At 44.3% G+C, this 11,271-nt stretch overlaps 1 protein-coding gene and 1 long non-coding RNA gene across 2 annotated transcripts in view; one reads left to right on the top strand and one right to left on the bottom strand.

The window, feature by feature from the left end:
* NAALADL2 (N-acetylated alpha-linked acidic dipeptidase like 2) overlaps positions 1-11,271 on the bottom strand; it is a 1,056,665-nt gene that overhangs the window by 949,350 nt on the left and 96,044 nt on the right. The window lies entirely within an intron of this gene.
* Positions 1-11,271, top strand: part of LOC109308448 — a 15,909-nt gene that overhangs the window by 1,213 nt on the left and 3,425 nt on the right. The window lies entirely within an intron of this gene.

Genomic DNA, 11,271 nt, shown 5'->3' with positions numbered 1-11,271 from the left:
CAGCAGCAGCCCCCCGCCAGGCAGCACCCACCTGCAGGCATCCAGCTTGGGCGGTCCTGGGGGGCACCGCAGCCACGGAGGGAAGCATCAGGCCCCTGCGCAGCTCAGGCAGGCATGCAGGCTCCAGGGGGAAAAGGAAAAAAAGGGTCAGGTGGAACCTGCAGGCTCTCCTAGGCTGCTGTCAAGCTGCCTGCAGGGCTTCCTGCAGAGCCGGGGAGATGCACAGAGCCCGGTGCTTTGCTCTGCAGCTGTAGGGGCAGCAAATTGAAGCTCCTTGAAGGAGCTTTAGTTTGCTGCGCTCCAAGTCATTTAAGGCGCATTACGCCACCAAATTTCCTACAGAGGTTGGAATCAATGTGCAATACACCGCCAAGGCGTGCAAACACCAACACCATTAAAGCAGTGCAAAAGCATTTAGCCCACTTTAAAGTGTTATGCATACACGCCTCTTGTTTCGTCTTCACACGTCCATAAGAACCAAAAATACCACTTAGATAGCTAGAAGCAAAACAGAATACTACCCCTGATTGTAAATCCCATATGCCATGCAGTAATAACACTGTATAGTTTTAGTCTCTCGGGAATCCTTACAATAATGATATGAGGCCATTCCAGGAAGCAACATGTTAAATTGCTTAGCGTTTTATTACAGGGGTAATACTGTGGTCATAGCATCAACATGACTATTCTTCTCATGTACTGTAACGCTAGAATTTAAGAATGAAAGGTGACAGAAGAGGCCTTTTCTGGAATATTTTCCTGTCAAGAACATTTTAAAGGGCAATTACTGAAATTTTAGCAAGAAACAAGTGAAAGCATGTGTGAAAAAGTCAAGTTACCTCATTGTTTCCTATACTTCTTTTGCTATTATGACAGTTCCGATTTTAAAAAAAATATGTATGAGTATTGGTTGGTTGGATGAATCAACTGCTTCAGCAACAACAACAAACTGTTTTTCATTTAGACAGATTACCTCCCCAAGGTTACATTCCCCAGGTTTTCAGAGTGAGATGGTTACAAGTGAAATATAAACAGAAAACCCAGGGATGTAAACCAGCCCTGTAGCAACTGCATGGACAGGCCTTATTTCTCAAAGACCTTTCCCCATTTCTAGACATCAAGTGACTGCTTCTATATAGCTTCCCATGCACCCTCTGAGAGCCTGATAAAGCTTTCTACCTCCTGCCCTACAGTAATAAATCCACATGCTGTGGACAAGAAACGATGAGTATATAGCTAACATGTACACACACCTGCACAATCAGGACAGAAACTCTCATCCTTCAACTCCAAAGCAAAGGCCATTACTGCTTGAGCTAAAAAGTCTCTTACTCTCTGCTGGTGAAATTCGCTCCTAGACAGAAGATCAACGCAACCTCCATACAACACTTAAATCCTGCTTGACCCCTATAAACAGCACAGAAAAGCGTGGCTGCTGCATTAGCTCTTTGCATAGAGGTAAACTTCACCAGCCAGACGAATCACTAAGGGAGACATCTGTCCCTTGCACACACTGCTGTACTTTATTTCTCTTTTCCATGTAAGGGCTGAGTAGGGAGTTATCACCTTACTTGACAGAAACTGGGTCTGAAGTCCACAGCGCTTGACACCAAAAGTTCATCTTCATAACCCAGAAACTCTTCCTTCCTTCAACATAAAGTGAAAGCCGCATACAATTTCCATGGTGATGCCACAAGAAAATTGGATATAATAAAATTAACATTATTAAGAGCCCGCTAGATAAAGCTTTGGCTGGGATGACCTAGTTGGGGATCATCCTGCTTTGAGCAGGGGGTTGGACTAGATGTCTTCCTGAGGTCCCTTCCAACCCTAACTTTCTATGATTCTATGACTTCTATGTGTAATCAAGGAGGAAGGGGAAAAAGAGATAGGCTGAGAAAAAGCAAATAATAAATACAAATGAAAGTAAAAAAACAGCAATCTGAAAACATCCAGGAAAGACAGACGCTTATTAATTACATGGTTGCAGGGTACTTAAGAAATGGTCAGTCAACCTTCTTAGAGGGTACACTCATATTAGGGTTTAAAAATGCAGCATCACTCAGAGCACAGTCCCAAGGCCCAGGACCATATGAACAGCAAAGAAGATTTTTTACTCAGTTCATCACGAATACAGTTACGTAGCAGTAGGGGTGTGGGGAAGGAGAGCAACACCCTTATAACTAAAGGCTAATGTTTCAGCAGAAAACTGCCTTCTAGAATTAAAGTTTTGGAAAAGAGCCACGCTTAAACAAATCTACCAACCAATACGAGAACTCCTTCCTAGCAATTCAGCCAGTCAGTTAATAATGTGACATCAGGCTTCTCAGAAGACACCATTAACTCAGCTGAAAACTAGAAAAAACAGAAAGCAAATTACAACATCCTAACGATACAAAAATGGATAAATTTACATGGGCACTAAAAACAATCACATAATCGTTCTGAGAAAAAGAATTTTAAATCACAAACAATTTAATCAGAGAAAAAGTAATAAAATAAGTGTAATGTTACCAATTAAAGGGCATGAATTCAACTCCAAAATGTAACCACATAAAACAAAATCTAAGAACATATAAGATCTTATACAAGTACAGAAACAAAACTGGAATCTTTATCAAGGAAAAAAAAGACATTTCAATGTATGTTTGTGCCTATATAGTTACCAGGGTTGTGCGAAGCTTCGGTCGCCGATTTGGAGGCGATTCAGGCCGACTTGGTGGCCGAATCTCAGAATCCGAATCGACTCAGGAGACCCATTAATCTGTAACATGCCCCTCCTTTTAGTATTACGTTTCCCCCAGGGCTCCTGGGCACTAAGTCTACATCGTCCGCAAGGCTGAGGATTGCGGCTGAGGTGTGCCAGTGCCCCTGTAGGAACGGCAGCCCAGAGATTCCTGGCTAGAGGATCTTGCCCCCCCTATTTTAGGATCAGACTGATTCCCATATTTTGGTTCAGGAAGGAATTCTAGCCCGTGGTCAGCCTGGTACAGACTGAGGGTTTTGCCTTCCTCTGTAGTGAGGGGCATGGTCCTCTTCCATACGTTAATAACCCTCAAAGAAGCAAAACATAGGCCACTGTTGTCCCCCTGCTTTACCTGTGGCAGGTTAGGGTATTATGCCTTGCGGTTGGATCGTTGCCTTTGCCTGTAAAGTTGTGCTAGTAAGTTAGACAAGAATTTGTACAGAATGGTTTAGATATGGATGATCCTGCCTCAGGCAGCAGGTTGGGCTCACTAGATTAGGGATAGGCAGCCCCCAGCACGCATGCCAATTAGTGGCATATGGAGATATTTTCCTTGGCATGCTAGGTGTGCTAGGCAAATTGTTTAAAAATTATATTTTTTTTAAGTTGCTGCTCCAGGCTCTTTCAAGAGACTCAGGAGGAGATGCTGCCTGAAGAAGCCTTCGGAGGAGCTATTAAGGGCAAGGAAGAAGCCCCTTCTGCAGCTCGCGCTGTACCATCACCAGCAGGGCAGGGTCCCTCTCTCCCCGCCATGTCTAGCAGCAGCTGCTGCAGCTCTGCCTGGCCTGCCCTGATGCATCCTCCCACAGGCTCCTGGGGGGACATGTCGTTGCGTGGGAGAGCAAAGGGTGGGGAGAAGAGAAGGATGCTGGGGGAAGAGAAGCTGCTAGCACCACCATGCCAGGCGCAAACATGGCTAGGGGGCAGCAGCAGCAGCATCAGAGCCACTTGGCCCAGAAGTGCCCAAGGTGAGAACAGCAGGGCCAGGATCGCACTGCCACCACTCCCTTCCCAGCCTCTTGCACTGCCCCCACTCCCCTCCCCTCCCAGTCTCTTGCGCTGCCCCCTTCCCGCTGCAGCATGGCTGCAGGCCTGGGGCAGGAGGCCCTGCCTGGCATTCACCTGGGGAGCAGTCAGCTGGCTGATGGGTGGGCTCCGGGCCAGGACCTTGGCAGGCTATGCTGCAGCCCAAGGGATGGCCCCCCAGGGAAGCACAGGGACTGCAGTGGGCCCACAGCATTGTTGGGTCAGTCTTTGTCCTGCAGCCCAGCAGCCCGGCCACGTGCATGTATGTGTTTGTCTCACTGTGTGCGCATGTGTGTGCACCCATGTGTCTGGTATTGTGTGCATCTGTGTATGTGTCTCTGTATGTGCATATGTATCTGTGTCTGCTTCAGTGTGTTTGTCTGCATGTGTGTGCCTGGTCCTGTGTATGTCTTGTGTGCACACATGCACACGTGCGTCTGGTTCTGGGAGTGTGTACGTGTTAGTGTGCCTGTTCTGTGTGTTTGGCTCTTTGCATTTGCATGCTTGTGTTTCTGTGCATGGGCACCTGTGTGTCTGGTCCTCTGTGTTTGCAGGTGTGTCTCTGGTTCTCTCTCTCCTCTCCTTTTTTCTTTCTCTTCCTTTTCTCTTTTTTCTTTCTTTCCCTCTCATCACAACATGCTTAACAAGCAAAGAATGCACAAGAACAAAGGTAGTATATGAAGTTTTATTTATTGCCATCAGGTTTAGAATTTTTAGAAAATCTGGTATTTACTGTTAAAAAAAAAAAAAAAAAGCACCATATATGATTATTAACTATGCAGTGCACCCTGCCATGTAATCCCTGCCCCGGTGTTGTTTTTCTCGCATGGCGGCACTCTGCCACTTTACAAGGTAGACATTGTGGGGTTTTTGGCACCTCAACTAAGAATGTTGCTTGCCCCTGAAGGTCCCTTCCAGCCCTACTCTTCTTTGATTCTATGAAATTGGACCAGGGGTGCAAATTTGGATCTGGCATACACAGAAAGGTATTTGAGGCATCAAAGCATATTTTATTCCATATAAACCACAAATGCATGAGACAAAATAGCTGACAGAATGCTACTTCTAAAATGGTGTCAGAACCTGCAAATTGACACATCTTGTTCTAATTGTCCTCACAACAGAAATGAACATTACCATTATGTAATGGCATGTCTTTGTGATGGCCCTGACCACCTGGTGCTTTGATAGGTTTACTGTTCCAGAACTTGAGAACCTCTCCCCTTTGAACAGTACAATGAAAAATGTCTTCTATTCTACTTAGTAAGTCCTGCAAATCCAATAATGGCAGTGCAATCTTGGAGTCTAATTTTAACACCTTTATTCACAAACTGCATATTATTTCACAAGTAGCTACTTTTATTTTACTGAAAGAGCAGGCGAGTAAAGACTGAACTGGGTCAGTTGCATTTCCTCCTCAAATATATTTTTAATTTTCACACAGAACGTTTTGAGCAAAACTATATTAGGTTTTCAAAGACAACAACAAAATTATAAAATATCCCTAAGATATGCATAATTACAGAGACATTGGGCCATTTTTTTTACAAGATCTAAATCAATTAGCATGCACAAATCCAGGTTTTGCAAGCACATTCCATTGTGTGCGCAAAGTTATAAACATACTAACAATGTAGCCCATCATATAGAATTCAAGTGGCCATTTATTGGGAAAACAAACTTGAAAGCTTGACTCAGAACAAACCAGAGCTTTGCTGACTACTACCTTCTACCCAACCTTTATGATTATTTACAGGGATTTGCAAAATACCTACATCACAACCTATACTTTCATCCCAGCTTGCAAAATGCAAAATTAGCATGCATGTCCATTTTTTCTACCATGGACTATACAGACACAGGAAGCTCAGTTCAGGTGTTTGTTCCAATCCCAAAGGAAATGTTTCATACTACCCCAAGGTAGGAAGGATGCTCAGTGTGTGGCGCATGCCATCAAGAAAATATTTCAGTTCCTACAAAAGGACATGTAAATGAATATATAAAAGGAATATATAAATGAGAGCGAAAGAAAGATTACACTTGCTGTTCCTCTACACTACAGATGATGAGGAGATTGTGTGCAGAGAAGCGGGAAGGTATGTACATTTTTCTAATGTGTTATCACCAGTTTACAAAGAACAAAATTGGATAAAATGCTTTCCTTTCAATAAATCTTGCAATGTCATTACCATGAATGTTAATTTTATGTCTACTATAAACCCAGTACAAACAAGGGAATACACTTTTAATACAAATGTTATCACTGGAGAACCATATTATAGTAGTCATCAGGAAGGCAGCCTTCCACTAGCATGAAACCTATAGAAAGTTACAATATTAATTTCTTCATTTGCCTTCTCTTGATTTTCTCACCTGTTGAGGTCTCCCTCTAAGCACTTAAGATATAAAATCATGCCTTAGAAAGATCAGATTTCCTAAAAAACCAGAAAGAAAAGATTATAGAGTTTTAAATGCTTCAATTTCAAAAAGGAATCCTGTTTCTTTCAATACCCTATGAAATAGTTTTGCCAACTGTATGCTATTGTTTTGATGATCTTATCAATCTGTTTATCAATGTATAAGGCCAAAATTCATGAGAAGATTAGTCTTCAGAATCCCATACTCCAAAGGCACTACTGTATTGCGATGGTACAATTGTTCATGTATTTGTTGAATCTCTCTATACCAACCACACTCAAAAGCATGAGGCAGCCATGTGTCATGAAATAATGCCAGGACTCAATAACTGCACTTTTGAGACAACTCTAAATGATCTTTTATAGCTTCAGCCAAGTGTGAGGGAGGTATATCTTTTTGTAACTCAGTTTAGCTTTCCTCTTGCTATTCCATGACTACACAGTGGGTGTGTCTACACATGCTTTTAAGCATGTCTTAACTTAATGCACATTTGCCTAAGGCACATTAAGGAGATTTAGTATGCTTCTATATGTGCACGCACTAAGGCATATTAACATGGTGTGTGGACTGACTTGGGACTCAAGTTAGCCCCATGTCAGCTGACATGCACAGTGGTAACGTGCCTTAGCACATCTACACCTGTGTTAAGGCATTTTAGCTATTCATGCCTAAATTTGATACCTGCTTTTACAGATATCAAATTAGGCACAAATAGCCTGAAATTGCCATTTTTAAGGCACATTAAGCATGTGTCGACCCAGGCTCTTAATGTGCCTTCAAAATGTCTACTGCACTTTAAATTGGCACATGTAGGCATGCCCAGTATGTCATTTTACCATATAACTCCTCAAACAAAAATAGTTCAGGGAATCTTGGGATTCTTCAAAAGAATGTGCACTCCAAACACAGAAATGTCATGCTTAGTCATCTCCCTATTCCGTGTGGGCAGCTTGATGAATCCAACATCAAGCTTCAGTAATTAAGAAAGAAATATTATACACAGTCCCTGTTGTGGTTTTTCCACTTAAGGCAATCATTTTCTGTGCAATCTTTACACAGAAATTATGCCTTTTTGGACCAGGGATTGCTTCTTGCCATGCTGCATTTCTTCCTCACAACTGTACTTAATGAAAGTAAAAGAAAATGTGCTCACTTCTTGAACTCTGAGGCTCAGTTTTGGCTACAGCTGTACAGGAAGCAGATATTTGATACTGATGCACAGGTGTTGGTTCTGTTTCAACTTTATATTTAATCTTTGACATCAAGGAATTCTTCAAAGATCAAAGTTAGAGCCTCCCTGTTCCTTTTATCATAAACCTCTCTGTGCTTCAATTCCATTGTCATTACCATTCCTCTCTTCTTTCTCCCTTTCACTCCTAAAATAACCTGTTTTCCATAGACTGAGGATTTCTTTTCTTTGTGCTAACATTCCTAATGAGTAACTGTCTTTTTGCTTCCAGAATATATACATAACACCATCCCAAAGAAATCTGATGTCTGAGAAGGAATTGGAATCTTAACTTTTCCTATGCTGCCCTTTTCAGAACTGTTAAGACATTACTTTTCAATATTTCATAATGGGTGAGCAAGGACAAAGCAAGGACAAAACAGGCAGGTTGCAAATGGTAACCTTTGGTGATGGGAACACTGCAGTTGTTGGCAACATGTAAGTGTCCTTAACAGAGCTACTGTAATACAGAAACATATTATAATAAATTGCAAATATTTTTAACATGAATATAACCAGAAATTAGTCCAAATAAAACATTTCACAACTCGATGTTATAAAAAATGGCACATTTGCAGAAACAAATGGTAAAGAGTTCAGTTTGAAGCGTGCACTGGGAATAATTCAAGTTAGAATTAATATTCTTTTGACCACTATTGTCTTCTCCGTGGAAGAAAAGGTAATGCCAAATGCCTTTACTTGGCATGCAGTCACTACCTCATGTGGTTTTATGAAACATTTTCATCAATTTATGAGGAAGCTTGGGGCAAGATCTTACTCCAGCTATTAGGCACCGAAGTCCACTTTGGTACTTAAGGATGATCCCATTCCACTCTCTTCTAAGTTCCTGAATATCCATTAATGCATCTATTTTTGTAGTACACTACCATCTTAGCCTTACAACTAAGTCACAAAGGGCATTTATACACACACTTTTTTCCTGCGATGTGCTGGAGATCCGCCACTTCAGAGCAGACTTGACTAATCGAGTCTGCTCCGCACACGAGCTGAGGTAAACTGCACTGCGCCACATTCAGTTGTGTGAGTGGCAAAATGCACATCAGTGCGCAGAAAATGGTGGCAGTGCACTTTTGAACTAAAGGACCTCCAAGGTGTTTTAGTTCAATGACATGTCACTGCCATTTTCTCAGTGCTGACATGCATTTTGTATGCAATTATATAAGCTTTCAAACCACCTGGCACTGTGACGCATGCATGTGTAAAAATGCCCAAAAAGGCAGCAAAAGTGAGGAGGACCCACACACCTGTACTAGCAGTTTCCAGAGACTCAGGCAGGATAGAATAAGATTTCATTTCAGTAGCACAGGACCTGGATATTTGATCCTAAGGTATAGCAGAAAAGGAACGTGGAAGGCCAAGTAAGTGGTGCTTAGTAAATGCTGATCAAAAATTATTTTGTTGGCTCTCCTTGTTGTCATTTTGAAGGCTAGCCACCCATGCATTCTTCAGAAAATACATATGTATCTGGCCCATATCCAAAAGAGGATACCACTGTGGTTTGGTGGAAGGTGGAAAGGGAGTGCTACACAGAAATGCAGGAGCAACTCTGCTGTCATCTTAAAAGTTAGCTTGCTCTGTCCAAAGCAAAAGTTAGCTTGCTTTGTTAGCTTGCTAAACCCTGCCCCTTCCTGCTACATAACATAGGCAAGAAGGAAAAGAGGCATAACTCAGAATGGTAAACAATTATGTTGGTTGACAACATATTCATGATCTATAGTCTCTATGCCACAGTGACTCGATACAAAAGCCTATGGATCAAGGAATACTACGTGAAAAGATGATGATGTGAAATAAGGGATAAAAGTACTTTTAATGTCAGTAAAAAAAAACGTAGACTGAAAAATGCTTGAGACATATCAATAGATCGGGTACCTCAAGAAGAGAGAATATTCAGAACTGAGAGCAAAGTGGGTGGTTTGAAGCCCAGGAACTGGTATAAGGGTTGATACGGCTCAGAGCATGAGACCCAGAGTGAGAGAGAGGGTACATGGCCAGAGGCGTTTCATCTACCTCAAATGGCCTGGTCAAGGCCAGGGTTCATAGGGAGCCGAAGGGCAGTTGCATCCTTGAAAGAGGTAAGCCAGAGCCGTGAAGGGCCTGGCACCCCAACTGGCCCAACCTGAGACCAGGACCATGAAGGTCCTGACTTACTGAGGACCAGAGGAGAGGTGGAGGCCAGGGCCATCTCAGCCGATTTGAAGGGGGCTAAGGGAGCCTCCTGAACGTAGAGCTGTAAGGAGCTGGGCATAAGATTGAACTGGGGCCACAGTGAGCTTGAGAGAGATCTGCGACTAGAGCAGGGAAGAGCCTCCTGGAAGGGAGAAGGTATACCCAAGGGAAAGCTAGGAACAGCTCAGAGGCAGGGCAACAGGGGTCCTGTGTAAGACCTGAAACTTCACCCTGCTCTGGTTGGACGGTGTGGTGGGACTGCCTGTGGCAGGACCGCCTCCAGAAAATGCCACACCTGTGCCTCCCGAATGAAAGGAAGGTGAGGATGGGGCGCTGGAAAGCATCGGGCCCCGCTGCCTTGTGTGTACCCCATTGAGGGGAAAAGCTAAGGGAGCACACCCCGAAAGAAAAGCAAAGAGGCCTGGGAAGACCACAGGGGCCAGGTGGGAGAAGAAGAGAGCCTGAGCAGGTATGCTGGGCTATTGAAAGAGGTCCGAGCCAGTAGGCCAGGCTGTAGCCTGAGCAAATCAAGGCCTGGCTACTAGAGGTATGAGCAGGACTGATGTCAGACCGAAAATAAAGGACATGAGCACACCTGAGCCAGGCCTAAAGCTATAGGGTAGGCCTGAGCCATCAGGGCCAGGCTAGCAAGCAGAAGAATAGTATTGAGCAGAAGGACCAGGCTATCTAAGGTAAGACAGGCCCAAGCAGACAAAGCCAGGTCCTTGAGAGTGTGGAGAGGGCCTGAGCAGGGAGGCCAGACTATCGTAAGGAAAGGCTGGCTGCAGAGAACAGGGGGGGGGCAGAAAAGCACTAAGCGAGCCAGTGTGCCTGCTGAGCCACCCAGTGCAAAGCTGTCTCAGCAACAAGTGGGCGGGGCTTTGGCAGAGAAGCCCTGGAGAGCTGCAAGGATAGCGCCAGCAAGCCAGCAAGAAGGAGGACCCAGGAAACTATACGCCAGTTAGTCTTACCTCGCTCCTAGGCAAGCTGTTTGAGAAAATTATTCTGGCACACATCCACGAGGGGCCAGCAGGGGACTGCATGCTTAGGGGCAACCAACATGGGTTCATCAGCGGCAGGTCCTGTCAGACCAACCTGGTGGCCTTTTATGAGCAGATTACCAAATCATTAGATGCAGGGGTAGTCTTCCTGGACTTCCGGAAGGCATTCGACACTGTCTCTCACCCTGCTCTCATTAAGAAACTGGGGGACTGTGGTGTCGACACCCACACAGTCAATTGGGTCGCCAAATGGCTGGAAGGCCGCACCCAGAGAGTGGTGGTGGATGGGTCCTTCTCAACCTGGAAGGACGTGGGCAGTGGGGTTCCGCCGGGCTCCGTCCTTGGGCCCGCATTGTTCAACATCTTCATCAGCGACTTGGACGAGGGGGTAAAAAGCACCCTGTTCAAATTTGCTGATGACACTAAGATGTGGGGAGAAGTGGGCACACTGAAAGGAAGCAACAAGCTTCAATCGGACCTAGACAGGTTACAAGAGTGGGCAGATGAGAATAGGGTGGGACTCAACACAGACAAGTGCAAAGTGATACACCTGGGGAGGAACAACCAGCACCATACCTACAGGTTAGGGAATTCCCCTCTTGTCGGCATGGGGGCGGAAAAGGATCTTGGAGTCATCATTGACTCCAAGATGAACATGGGCC

The sequence above is a fragment of the Crocodylus porosus genome, unplaced genomic scaffold (assembly GCF_001723895.1).
Source record: "Crocodylus porosus isolate Cpor-Errol unplaced genomic scaffold, CroPor_comp1, whole genome shotgun sequence".
NCBI classification, from domain to species: domain Eukaryota; kingdom Metazoa; phylum Chordata; order Crocodylia; family Crocodylidae; genus Crocodylus; species Crocodylus porosus.
This window is presented reverse-complemented; position numbering and strand designations above follow the sequence as displayed.